Genomic DNA, 13252 nt, shown 5'->3' with positions numbered 1-13252 from the left:
ACAAGTAGTGCTACATTAACACTGCAATGAAGTTAGTATGAAAATCCCCTAGTCGCCATATTCCGGTGCCTGTTCGGGTACACAAAGGGAGAATTCAGAATGTCCAATTCACCTAACAAGCACGTCTTTCGGGACTTGTGGGAGGACACCGGAGCACTCGGAGGAAACCCACATAGACACAGGGAGAACATGCAGACTCTGCACAGGCAGTGACCCAAGCGGGAATCGAACCTGTGACCTTGGAGCTTTGAAGCAACAGTGCTAACCACTGTGCTGCCCAGGACCACGTGTAGTGTTACACTGGGTCATAAAGGCCAGAGGATCCCAGATACGATTTTGGGGCCTTTGCTCCATTAACTGAACACAGCCAGGAGCAGTGACAGTGGTAAGGACTCTTCAAAACCCATCAGTATTCCCAGGCTTGGAAGGGTTAAAACCATTCAGCATTCCCATTCTTGCTCAACCGTCAGGGACTCTTATGGAAAACTCAACTAGCAATGAGGAAAGGATGGGAATAAGTTTTGAGACCTGTCCGGAGAAAGTCACCTGCGAACAGTTGTTGGCCAGGTTCACACATCAAAAATAGTCACGTTGATAAGGTGTCAGAGTGCTGCTACTGTCCATGGAGCTGTATCCCAGCATGAATTAATGCTGTGAGAGGGGGGGGAGGAAATGTTTGCATTTAAAAAATAATCTCTCATTATCCCTTGCGAACAGCTACCATGCAAAAAAGAAGGAAGTCTCAAAATTTCAAACCTTTACAATTATAATAAAAGAAAAAAAGTTAGTAACCAAATACTGACAAACATACAGGAAGCAACATGGATGGCAAAATGGATACCCAGGCGACAGATGTCAGCAATTGGAAAGTCAGACCTCTGCCAAGCACTGTTGAAAGAAAACAAGATTGGACACCTGTCAACAGTGTATCGAGGAGCGTAGGAAATACTCTATTCACAACAGCTCCAACATACTGTGCATGCTGTTTGCTGCATCATCCACCTCAGCCACGTGCTCCTCATTCACACCCCCTCCAAATACTTCCTGTGGCAACTACCTCGCTGACTGCATCTGTCACAAGTGTGAACTGGGTGTCTTCTCAAAATGTGAAACGGATCTACAATAATAAAGCATGGAGTGCATCATTTGTGGATCGGATCTGTTTGGCTGAACCACTCCACCAAATAAACCAGCGTGTGTTGACAATATTAACACTGCAGTGATATAAAAAAATTGCTTTGAGTTTTCAATCTTTACGTGCCTTGTATTCACAAGGTTATACACAAACTGATCTTCGTGGCAAAGTCTTATGCTCATCATATTCAACAAAATGGATTGGAAATGCCCAGCTCACACCAAGCAATCCCAGATGGGCACAACACAGCCAGAGGAGGAATAGCTTCCACTTCCCACGTTCGGCATCCTGTGGCTACTGAGAGTGAGGTTGCCAATCTCAGGCTAATTATTTCTAATTAGGTGCTGGAGACCCACAGTAGGAACTGGACAGGGATCACTCCAAACAGATATCCCAAGGACATTTACCTGTGGACAACAGGAAAAAGACTTCCATTTCTTTAATTGGAGCCAATCATAAAACCCAGTTTCTAGGTGTGAGAGGATGTTGCGCTAAGCCAGCCCCAAGAAGCAATGTGTCTTTCATTTGCTACTCCTGCTTGCCAGGGAGTCTGGGCCTTCATTTTGAAGCATGTATCATAGAACACTGGTCCAGACCTGTTTCTCTCCACTACCATGTGCCAAATGGGCCAAAAGTCACAAGCTGTGTAAAAGAATGAATTTTCTCATGAATGATAACAAGAAGCAAAACTGGTGTGCAGATGTTGCAGGACTGCAGGACCCAAGATAAACAGGAATTGGCACAAACTCTGCAAAAAGCCCAGCGCGACACAACTGTAGTACTGACAATCCTATTGAAAATCTTTCAGCGGTGGGCAGTGGAGGAGGAACTGCCATTTCAGAAGGGAAACAGTCCAGCAGATCATATCATTTTATGTGCAAGTGAATTGATAACTATGTCTCCCTTGAATTCCACAGTTCTGATATTAATTGTATTGTATTGCTGTTTATTCAAATACAGGCAGTCAACCAAAGACTTAGTGGCAGCATGGTGGCACAATGGTTGGCACTGCTGCCTCATAGCACCAAGGACCCGGATTTGACTCTGGCCTTGGATCACTCTCTGTGTGCGGGGTGCTGTGATATCCTCCCACTGTCCAAAGATGTGCAGGTTAGGTGGATTGGCCACCCTAACCTGCCCTTAGTGTCCAAAAGGTTAGGTGGGGTAACGGCGATGGGGCGGGTGCGGTGGCCGAGGTAGGGTGCTTTTTCGGAGTGTTGTTGCAGACTTTTTTTTTTAAAATAATTTTTATTGAATTTTTCAAAATACAAACATTTTAACCCCCCCTACATTTACATTTAAATTATAACAACACAAAGTCAAACCCCCCTACTTAACAGGAAAAAGAAAAAGAATCCCCCCCCCCCCCCTACCCGCGCGTCCCCCACCCCCCCCCCCCCCCCGCCGGCGAACCGACAGTCAGACCAACTTCTCATTTCTAGCAGCGTCCTCGGGCAGGCCTTGCCCGTGCCACCGCCGCTACCGTACTTCCTTCGTCGTTGTCCCCCCTCCCCCCCCCCCCCCCCCCCCTCCCGCCCTCCCCTCCCCTCCCGGGTTGCTGCTGTCATGGCCTCAGTTTCTATCTCTGATCCAAGAGGTCTAGGAAGGGTTGCCATCGCCTGGAAAACCCCTGCACCGACCCTCTCAGGGCGAATTTGATCCTTTCCAATTGGATGAAGTTTGCCATGTCGTTTAACCAGGTGTTACACTCGGAGGCCTTTCGTCCCTCCACTGAATCAGGATCCTCCTCCGAGCCACCAAGGACGCAAAGGCTAATATTCCAGCCTCCCTCGCCTCCTGTACCCCCGGTTCCACCCCAACCCCGAAGATCGCAAGTCCCCATCCTGGCTTGACCCTGGACCCCACCACTCTCGACACCGTCCCTGCCACCCCCTTCCAGAACTCCTCCAGTGCCGGACACGCCCAAAACATATGTGCATGATTCGCAGGGCTTCCCGAACATCTAATACACCTGTCTTCACCCCCGAAAAACCGACTCATCCTTGTCCCCGTCATGTGGGCTCTATGCAGTACCTTAAATTGAATGAGACTTAGTCTCGCACATGACGACGACGAGTTAACCCTCTCCAGGGCGTCTGCCCATGTCCCGTCCTCTATCTGTTCCCCCAGCTCTAACTCCCACTTATCTTTCAGCTCCTCTACTGGTACCTCCTCCACCTCCTGCATAATCTTATAGATGTCCGAGATCTTCCCCTCCCCGACCCAGACCCCTGATAGCACCCTATCACTCACCCCCCTGTCGGGGAGCGCGGGGAACCCCGCTACCTGTCGTCTGGCAAATGCCTTCACTTGGAGGTACCTGAACGTGTTCCCCGGGGGGAGCCCAAATTTCTCCTCCAGCTCTCCCAGGCTCGCAAACCTCCCCTCTATAAACAAGTCCCTCAGTTGTCTAATACCCGCCCTCTGCCAGCTCTGGAATCCCCCTCCTGTGTTTCCCGGCGCAAATCTGTGGTTCCCTCTTAGTGGTGCCCCTATCAGACCTCCCACTTCCCCCCTGTGTCGCCTCCACTGCCCCCAGATCTTGAGGGTGGCCGCCACCACCGGGCTCGTGGTATACCTCGTGGGAGGGAGCGGCCATGGTGCCGTTACCAGTGCCCCTAAGCTTATGTTGCCGCAGGACGCCCTCTCCATGCGCTTCCAGGCTGCCCCCTCCCCTTCCATCATCCACTTTCGTACCATCGCTGTATTTGCCGCCCAGTAATATCCTGAAAGGTTGGGTAACGCCAGCCCTCCACTATCCCTACTCCGCTCCAAAAAGACCCTTCTAACTCTCGGGGTGCCATGTGCCCACACATACCCCATGATACTACTCGTTACCTTCTTGAAAAAGGCCCTGGGGAGGAAGATGGGCAGACACTGGAACAAAAACAAGAACCTCGGGAGGACCGTCATTTTAACTGACTGCACCCTCCCTGCTAGCGACAGCGGCACCATGTCCCACCTCTTAAACTCCTCCTCCATCTGCTCCACCAGTCTGGAAAAGTTCAACTTGTGTAGGGTCCCCCAGTTCTTTGCCACCTGCACCCCCAAATACCTAAAACTTTTAACTGCTCTTTTGAAGGGGAGCCTCCCAATTCCCTCCCCTTGGTCTCCCGGGTGTATTACAAAGACCTCACTTTTCCCCAGATTTAATTTATATCCCGAAAAGTCCCCGAACTCCGCTAGTATCCCCATCACCTCCGGCATTCCCCCCTCCGGGTCTGCCACATACAACAACAAATCATCCGCATAGAGCGAGACCCGATGTTCCTCCCCTCCCCTTGTCAGTCCTCTCCACCCCCCTGAACCCCTCAGTGCCATCGCCAACGGCTCAATCGCTAATGCAAAGAGTAAGGGAGATAGGGGACATCCCTGCCTAGTACCTCGATGGAGCCCAAAATATTCTGACCTCCTCCCGTTTGTTACCACACTTGCCATCGGAGCTGAATAGAGCAGTTTTACCCACTTGATAAATCCCTCCCCAAACCCAAACCTTTCCAACGTCTCCCACAAGTATTCCCACTCCACCCTGTCAAATGCCTTCTCCGCGTCCAGCGCTACCACTATCTCCGCCTCCCCTTCCACTGCTGGCATCATAATCACATTTAACAATCTCCGAACATTTGTGTTAAGTTGGCGTCCCTTCACGAACCCCGTCTGGTCTTCATGGACTACCCCTGGCACACAGTCCTCTATCCTGGTTGCCAGGACCTTTGCTAACAGCTTGGCATCTACATTTAAGAGGGAGATAGGCCTGTAGGACCCGCACTGGACCGGGTCCTTGTCCCGCTTCAAAATCAAGGAGATCAGGGCCTGCGACATTGTTGGAGGCAGAACCCCCCCCTCGCGCGCCTCATTGAAGGCTCGCACCAGCACTGGACCCACCAAGTCCACAAATTTCCTGTAAAACTCCACCGGGAACCCATCCGGCCCCGGCGCCTTCCCCGCCTGCATCTGGCCTATCCCTTTAATTAGCTCCTGCAGCTCTATCGGCGCCCCCAACCCTTCCACCAGCTCCTCCTGTACCTTTGGGAACCCCAATTTGTCGAGAAAGTTCTTCATTCCCCCTCTCCTCTTCGGCGGTTCAGACCTATACAATTCCCTATAGAAGTCCCTAAAGACCCTATTCACCTCTTGCCCCTTCTGCACTACATCCCCACCCCTCTCTCTCACTCCCCCAATCTCTCTGGCTGCATCTCGCTTACGAAGCTGGTGTGCCAGCATCCTGCTCGCCTTTTCCCCGTACTCATACGCCGCACCCTGCGCCCTTCTCCACTGCATTTCCGCCTTCCTAGTGGTCAGTAGGTCGAACCTGGCCTGCAAGCTACGCCGCTCCCTTAATAGCCCCTCCTCTGGCGCCGCCGCATATTTCCTATCTACTTCTAGGAGCTCCCCCACCAGCCTCTCCCTTTCCTGCCTCTCCTTCCTCTCTCTGTGTGCCCTTATGGAGATCAGCTCTCCTCTAATCACTGCTTTCAAGGCCTCCCAGACCGTCCCCACCTGCACCTCACCTGTGTCATTCGTACCCAGATAGTTCTCAATGCCCGTTCTCACCCTTCTGCACACCTCTTCGTCCGCCAACAGCCCTACATCCAGGCGCCACAACGGGCGTTGGTCCCGCGCCTCCCCCATGTCCACGTCCACCCAATGTGGTGCATGGTCCGATATCGCAATGGCTGAGTACTCCGTGTCCTGCACTCTCGGTATCAGCCCCCTGTTCAATACGAAAAAATCGATCCTAGAGTACACTCTGTGGACGTGGGAGAAAAAAGAATACTCCCTCGCCCTAGGCCTACCAAATCTCCATGGGTCTACCCCTCCCATCTGCTCCATGAACCCCCTTAACACCTCTGCCGCTGCCGGCCTCCTATTCGTCCTGGAACTCGATCTATCCAGCCCAGGGTCTAACACCGTATTAAAGTCCCCTCCCATGATCAGGCCCCCTGCCTCCAGTCCCGGGATGAGGCCCAGCAGGCGCCTCATAAAACCCGCGTCGTCCCAGTTCGGGGCATACACATTTACCAGTACCACACTCTCTCCCTGCAGCCTACCCCTCACCATCACGTACCTGCCCTCCTTGTCTGCCACCACCTCTGCCGCCACAAACGACACTCTCTTTCCCACCAAAATCGCCACCCCCCGGTTCTTGATATCCAAGCCTGAGTGGAACACCTGTCCCACCCACCCCCTTCTCAGGCGGACCTGATCTGCTACCCTCAAATGAGTCTCCTGCAGCATTGCTACATCAGCCTTCAGTCCCTTCAGGTGTGAGAAGACCCTTGATCTTTTGACCGGCCCATTCAGCCCCCTTACGTTCCACGTGATCAATCGGGTCGCAGAGCGACCCGTCCCTACTCCCTGTCGATTAGCCATGTCTTGTCCCTTGCTCGCCCCGGGTCATCCCTTCTTTTCTGACCCGCTTCCCATAGCGATGGCCCCCCCCCCCCCCCCCACCCCCCCCGGCTCTCCCCTTCTCGTCCCTGGTCTTTCTAGCAGCAACCCGGTGTCCCCCCCCAGTCCCCCCCCCTTCCCCCCCCCCCCCCCCCCTGGCTAGGACCCCTCCTAGCCGCGATGTACCCCACATCGTACTCCCGAGAGTCAGCTGGTCTCCGCTGACCCGGCTGCTCCTGCCACATTCCGACTCCTCCCGGTTCACCCCATCTGCGCCCGTGAAAGATCCCCTTAAAACCCCCGAGAAAGACCCGCATAATCAACCCGCTCCCCCCCCGTCCCGTCTCCCCAACTTAACGATATAAATACAAATACCCAATGGCAGCTAAATACATAAATACTTAACTACATACTTAAATAACAAAATAATTAACTATCTATCAACTAACCGCGTGCCCAACCATCACCCTCCATCAAACAGTATAAATAACCGCAGATAACCATAACCCGAAAAGAAAAAAAAGAACCAAAAAAACCCCCCCCAGCACCCAAAGAAAAAGGGTAGGAGGGGTAAATAACTAAGGGAAATTGGAAACGGGAAAAAACACCCCATAAGAAGCCAACGACCCACAATAGAGATTTCAACAGTACAAATATACAGAAACACCCAACAACTCGAAACCTTCAAAATATTCAGAAAAGTCAACCGTTCGAGAAAAAACACCCCAAACACTCCACGAAACTGTTACCCAGTTCCGACCTGGCCTGAAAAAGAAAAGGGCCACTTGCACAATCAAGAGTCCCCCGGCGGCTACGACCGCCGGTGCTCCCAGGTTTTAGTTCGTGTCCAACTTTTCCTCTTGTACAAAGGCCCAGGCCTCCTCTGGGGACTCGAAATAATGATGTTGGTCCTTGTAGGTGACCCACAAGCGCGCCGGTTGCAACATTCCAAATTTGATCTTTTTTGCGTGTAGCACCGCCTTTGTCCGGTTGTACCGGGCCCGCCGCTTTGCCACCTCCGCACTCCAGTCCTGGTACACCCTTACCGTCGAGTTCTGCCACTTGCTGCTTTTCTCCCTTTTAGCCCACCTCAGGACTTTCTCTCGATCACTTAGCCGCTGGAACCGCACCAGCACCGCCCTCGGGGGCTCGTTTGCCCTAGGCCTCCTGGCCATGACCCGGTATGCCTCTTCCAATTCCAGGGGCGCCGGACCGGCCCCTTCCCCCATCAGGGAGCTCAACATCTCCGCCACATATCCCGGGAGATCCGACCCCTCCAGGCCTTCTTCCAGGCCCAGGATCCTCAAATTTTTCCTCCTCATCCGAGTGTCCAGCTCCTCGAAGCGGCTCTGCCACTTCGTGTGGAGTGCCTCGTGCGCCTCCACCTTTGCCCCGATGACTGTGGCCTCCTCCTCCCTCGCGGCCATCTCCTGCTGCAGATCTTTAATCGACGCCTCTTGGATCGCCTGGGCTCCCACCAACCTGGTGGCCGTCGCGTTCATGGACTCTAAGAGTTCCACTTTCATCTCCGTGAAAAAACGGAGGAGAGCGGCCTGCTGCTCCTCCGCCCATTTCTTCCACTCCTCCGGTGCACCGCCGGCCGCCATTTTGATTTTCTTCCCCCGCTTTTTTTGGGGAGCTGCTGCCGTTTTTCTTGCCGCTCCACTCCGGGTACCGACCATAAAATCGGTCTAGTTCTCCTCAGGGGACCTTCCCCCACCGGGATTCGTTTTTTCAGCGCCGTTGGGGCCCTCCAATTGGCCCAAAAACACCTTTGTTGCAGGAGCTTCCAAATGTGCGGCTTAGCTAGTCATAGCCGCAACCGGAAGTCGTTGTTGCAGACTTGATGAGCCGAATGACCTCCTTCTGCACTGTAGGGATTCTATGACTTGGTCCAAAATACTTTTTCAACAAGATTAAAGAAAAGAAGCAACATCCTCCTCTACCGAGCCTCCCTCTCGCTGTTTCCCCCCACTGATTCTCCCTCAGGCGCATCCCTCTCCCACCCTTTCCACTCTCCTCCTCCCACTCCCGACCTTCCAGCACGCCGCTTCCCTCTACCGATCCCCCCACTCGCCGCTTCCTCCTCCCGGACTTCCCACTACCTGCGTCCCTCTCCCGACCCTCCAACGCACAATTTCCTCCTCCCGATCCACCCTCCCCTTGTTTCCCCCTCCTGTCCCTCCCACTCACCACTTCCCCCTCCCGACCCTCCCACTCACCACTTCCTCTTCCCACCCCTCCCACTCACCATTTCCCCCTCACGTCCCTCCCACTCACTACTTCCTCTTCCCACCCCTCCCACTCACCACTTCCCCCTCCCGTCCCTCCCACTCACCACTTCCCCCTCACGTCCCTCCCACTCACCACTTCCCCCTCCCGACGCTCCCACTCACCACTTCCCCCTCACGTCCCTCCCACTCACCACTTCCCCTTCCCGACGCTCCCACTCACCACTTCCCCTTCTCAATGCTCCCACTCACCACTTCCCCTTCCCGACGCTCCCACTCACCACTTCCCCCTCCCATCCCTCCCACTCACCACTTCCCCTTCCCAACGCTCCCACTCACCACTTCCCCTTCCCGTCCCTCCCTCTCACCACTTCCCCTTCCCGACACTCCCACTCACCATTTCCCCCTCCCGTCCCTCCCACTCACCACTTCCCCTTCCCAACGCTCCCACTCACCACTTCCCCTTCCCAATGCTCCCACTCACCACTTCCCCTTCCCGACGCTCCCACTCACCACTTCCCCCTCCCGTCCCTCCCACTCACCACTTCCCCTTCCCGACCCTCCCACTCACCACTTCCCCTTCCCGACCCTCCCACTCACCACTTCCCCTTCCCGACCCTCCCACTCACCACTTCACCTTCCCGACCCTCCCACTCACCACTTCCCCCTCCCGTCCCTCCCACTCACCATTTCCCCCTCCCGTCCCTCCCACTCACCACTTCACCTTCCCGACCCTCCCACTCACCACTTCCTCTTCCCGACGCTCCCACTCACCACTTCCCCCTCCCGTCCCTCCCACTCACCATTTCCCCCTCCCGTCCCTCCCACTCACCACTTCCCCCTCACGTCCCTCCCTCTCACCACTTCCCCCTCACGTCCCTCCAACTCGCTGCTTCCTCCTCTTGAGCCTCCCACTCAACTTCTCCTTCCCGACGCTCCCACTCACCACTTCCCCCTCCCGTCCCTCCCACTCACCACTTCCCCTTCCCGACCCTCCCACTCACCACTTCCCCTTCCCGACCCTCCCACTCACCACTTCACCTTCCCGACCCTCCCACTCACCACTTCCTCTTCCCGACGCTCCCACTCACCACTTCCCCCTCCCGTCCCTCCCACTCACCACTTCCCCCTCCCGTCCCTCCCACTCACCATTTCCCCCTCCCGTCCCTCCCACTCACCACTTCCCCTTCCCGACCCTCCCACTCACCACTTCCCCTTCCCGACCCTCCCACTCACCACTTCCCCTTCCCGACCCTCCCACTCACCACTTCACCTTCCCGACCCTCCCACTCACCACTTCCTCTTCCCGACGCTCCCACTCACCACTTCCCCCTCCCGTCCCTCCCTCTCACCACTTCCCCCTCACATCCCTCCAACTCGCTGCTTCTTCCTCTTGAGCCTCCCACTCAACTTCCCCTTCCCGACGCTCCCACTTACCACTTCCCCTGCCCGTCCCTCCCACTCACCACTTCCCTCTCCCAACGCTCCCACTCACCACTTCCTTCTCCATCCCTCCAACTCGCTGCTTCCTCCTCTTGAGCCTCCCACTCAACTTCCTCTTCCCAATGCTCCCACTTACCACTTCCCCTGCCCGTCCCTCCCACTCACCACTTCCCTCTCCCGACGCTCCCACTCACCACTTCCTTCTCCCAATCCTACCACTCCCCGCTTCCTCCTCCCGACTCTCCCACTCACCTCCTCCCTGTCCCAACCCTCTAACTCGCTGCTTCCTCCTCCTGAGCCTCCAACTCGCTGCATCCCTCTCCCACTCACTGCTTCCTCGTGATGCCTGTATCACTGCTTCCCTTTCCTGACCCTCCTACTCGCCGCTTCCTCCCCCGACCCTCCCACTCACCTCCTCCCTGTCCGGACCCTCCAACTCACTGCTTCCTCCTCCTGACCCTCCCACTCGCCGCTTCTTCCTCCTGACCCTCCCACTCGCCGCTTCCTCCTCCCGACCCACTCGCTGCTTCCTCCTCCTGACCCTCCCACTCGCCGCTTCGTCCTCCCGACCTACTCGCTGCTTCCTGCCCCGACCCTCCCACTCACCTCCTCCCTGTCCGGACCCTCCAACTCGCTGCTTCCTCCTCCTGACCCTCCCACTCGCCGCTTCTTCCTCCTGACCCTCCCACTCGCCGCTTACTCCTCCTGACCCTCCCACTCGCCACTTCCTCCTCCCGACCCTCCCACTCACCACCTCCTCCTCCCGACCCTCCCACTCGCCACTTCCTCCTCCTGACCCTCCCACTCGCCGCTTCCTCCTCCCGACCCTCCCACTCGCCACTTCCTCCTCCCGACCATCCCACTTGCCACGCTCCCACCTCCGGTTCCCTCTCTCGACCCTCTCATCGCTACTTCCCTCTCCTGACCAACACAAACTCGCCATTTCCCTCTCCTGACCCCTCCCCCACTCTCGAGCTCCCTTGCTCGAGGTCTTCGCTTGTTTTTACACAGCCCCTTTCACTCCTTCACTCACTCCCACCCTCTTCCTGCCCCTTTCCTGAGCCCCCACTCACAGTGAGGGAGAAGAAAGTGGTGAGTCAGAGGGTATGAGAGAGGAAGGAAGGTGACTCCAACTTCCCCTGTTGGCGACTCCCCAATTGACACTGCTGTCTATCCCCTTGGCGGGATTCTCTGGTCTCACCACAGCGTGTTTCTTGGCGGTGAGAGGTGGTCCGCCATTGGCTGGTGGCAGGATTTTCTGGTCCCGCCGCTGTCAATGGGATTTCCCATTGAATTTACCCCTTGCCGTTGGGAAAACCGTGGACTGGGGTGCACCGTCAGAGGGACCGGCAGACCCCACTGCCATGAACAGCCTGAAGATCTCGCTGCCTGATTCCCCCTGACCCCAACCCCCCACAACCTGACCATATCTCAACATGACAACCCATTCAAAACTGACCCAACTATCCCCAACTCTACCTTGCCATTCAACCACCCTACCCACCTCACACTCCTACCATCCTACCCAGCTGCTACGTGCATAACTGCCACCCTACCCACATGCCATACCCACCTGCACACTCACCCATTCAGTCATACATTCTTTAACACACTGAGAAGCTTGGGGACCTTTCATCACTCACCAGACTATGACAGCTAGTGCCAGGAAAAGGGGGCCTGGTTTCGGCACTGATTCTCTTGCTGCTGGCTGCGAGGATTCCTGCACTGAGGGAATTCTGCACAATCCTCTATCGGAAGTTAGAGGTTTTGATCATCTGCAATTTAGTGGGCAGATTTCAGTCTGCAGAGAAGCAGACAGAGGGGTTCCCTCTCTTCGGAGGCTTTAGATCATTATTTTACACAGTTTTGTACTTTCACAACACATATTCTTAACTCCTTTACCATATATTGCAAGACAGCCCGTACCTCAGCCTGATGAATTTAAATTCTCCCCACTGCTTTGTTACAAGTTCAGGTGAAGTAATACAAGTTTCATGGTGATAAAATCCTACCTGCATGATCATCAGCTGTGAAGTAATGCTGCCGAAAAGTAAGTTATAAATTCATAGAATCACAGATAATGTGTTTGAATAGATTTTAGATGGTTAAATCTAAGTGAAAGCAAAATTAGATGGGTAAATCTAAGTTTTTAAAAATCTTATTGTGTGGCAGTTATTCAACCATAAAAAGAATTTTTGATTTCACAGTAGCACAGAGGTTGGCACTGTTGCTTCACAGCGCCAGGGTCCCAGGTTCCTTTCCCGCTTGGGTCATGTCTGGCGGAGCCTGCACATTCTCTCTATGTCTGTGTGGGTTTCCTCCGGATGCTCCGGTTTCCCCCCACAAGTCCTGAAAGACTACGGGTGGGATTCTCCGACCCCCCCGCCGGGTCGGAGAATCCCCAGTGGGCAGCGTGAATTCCCGCTCCGTCATTCTGACGCCAGCTGCCGTATTCTCCGGCGCCGGTTTTCGGGCGGAGATCACGCCGCGCCGGTCGGGGGCCATTGCCAGTCGCCCCCCCCCCCCCCCGGCAATTCTTCGGACCCCGATGGGCCGAGCGGCCGTCGGTTTTTGGCCAGTCCCATTGGCGCGAAATAGACATGGTCCCACACGTCGGGACCTGGCTGGTAGTCTGGCTGGTGCGGTTCTCGGGGGGGGGCATAGGGGGATCCGGCCCCGGGGGGAGCCCCCACGATGGCCTGGTCCACGATCGGGGCTCATCAATCTGCGGGCGGGCTTGTGCCATGGGAACACTCCTTCCTTCTGCGCCAGCCTCTGTAGGGCTCCGCCATGGCTAGCCCTGTGCATGCGCTGATCCACGCAGGCGTTTCTGTGCATGCGCTGATCCACGCAGGCGGTTCTGTGCATGCGCTGATCCACGCAGGCGGTTCTGTGCATGCACTAACCCGCGCTCGCCTTTCACCACCGGTTGGCGTGGCGCCAACCCCTCTGGTGCCAGCCTAGCCTCCAGACATGCGGAGGATTCCGCAACTTCCGGTTGGCCCAACGCCGGACTGGTTCGCGCCGTTCTTAGCGCCGACATCGGGCCATT

At 55.5% G+C, this 13252-nt stretch overlaps 1 protein-coding gene across 1 annotated transcript in view; it reads right to left on the bottom strand.

The window, feature by feature from the left end:
* nhsl2 (NHS-like 2) overlaps positions 1 to 13252 on the bottom strand; it is a 436567-nt gene that overhangs the window by 402708 nt on the left and 20607 nt on the right. The gene's annotated exons all lie outside the window — the stretch shown is intronic.

This window comes from Scyliorhinus canicula, chromosome 17, assembly GCF_902713615.1.
Source record: "Scyliorhinus canicula chromosome 17, sScyCan1.1, whole genome shotgun sequence".
In the NCBI taxonomy this organism is placed as follows: Eukaryota; Metazoa; Chordata; class Chondrichthyes; order Carcharhiniformes; family Scyliorhinidae; genus Scyliorhinus; species Scyliorhinus canicula.
This window is presented reverse-complemented; position numbering and strand designations above follow the sequence as displayed.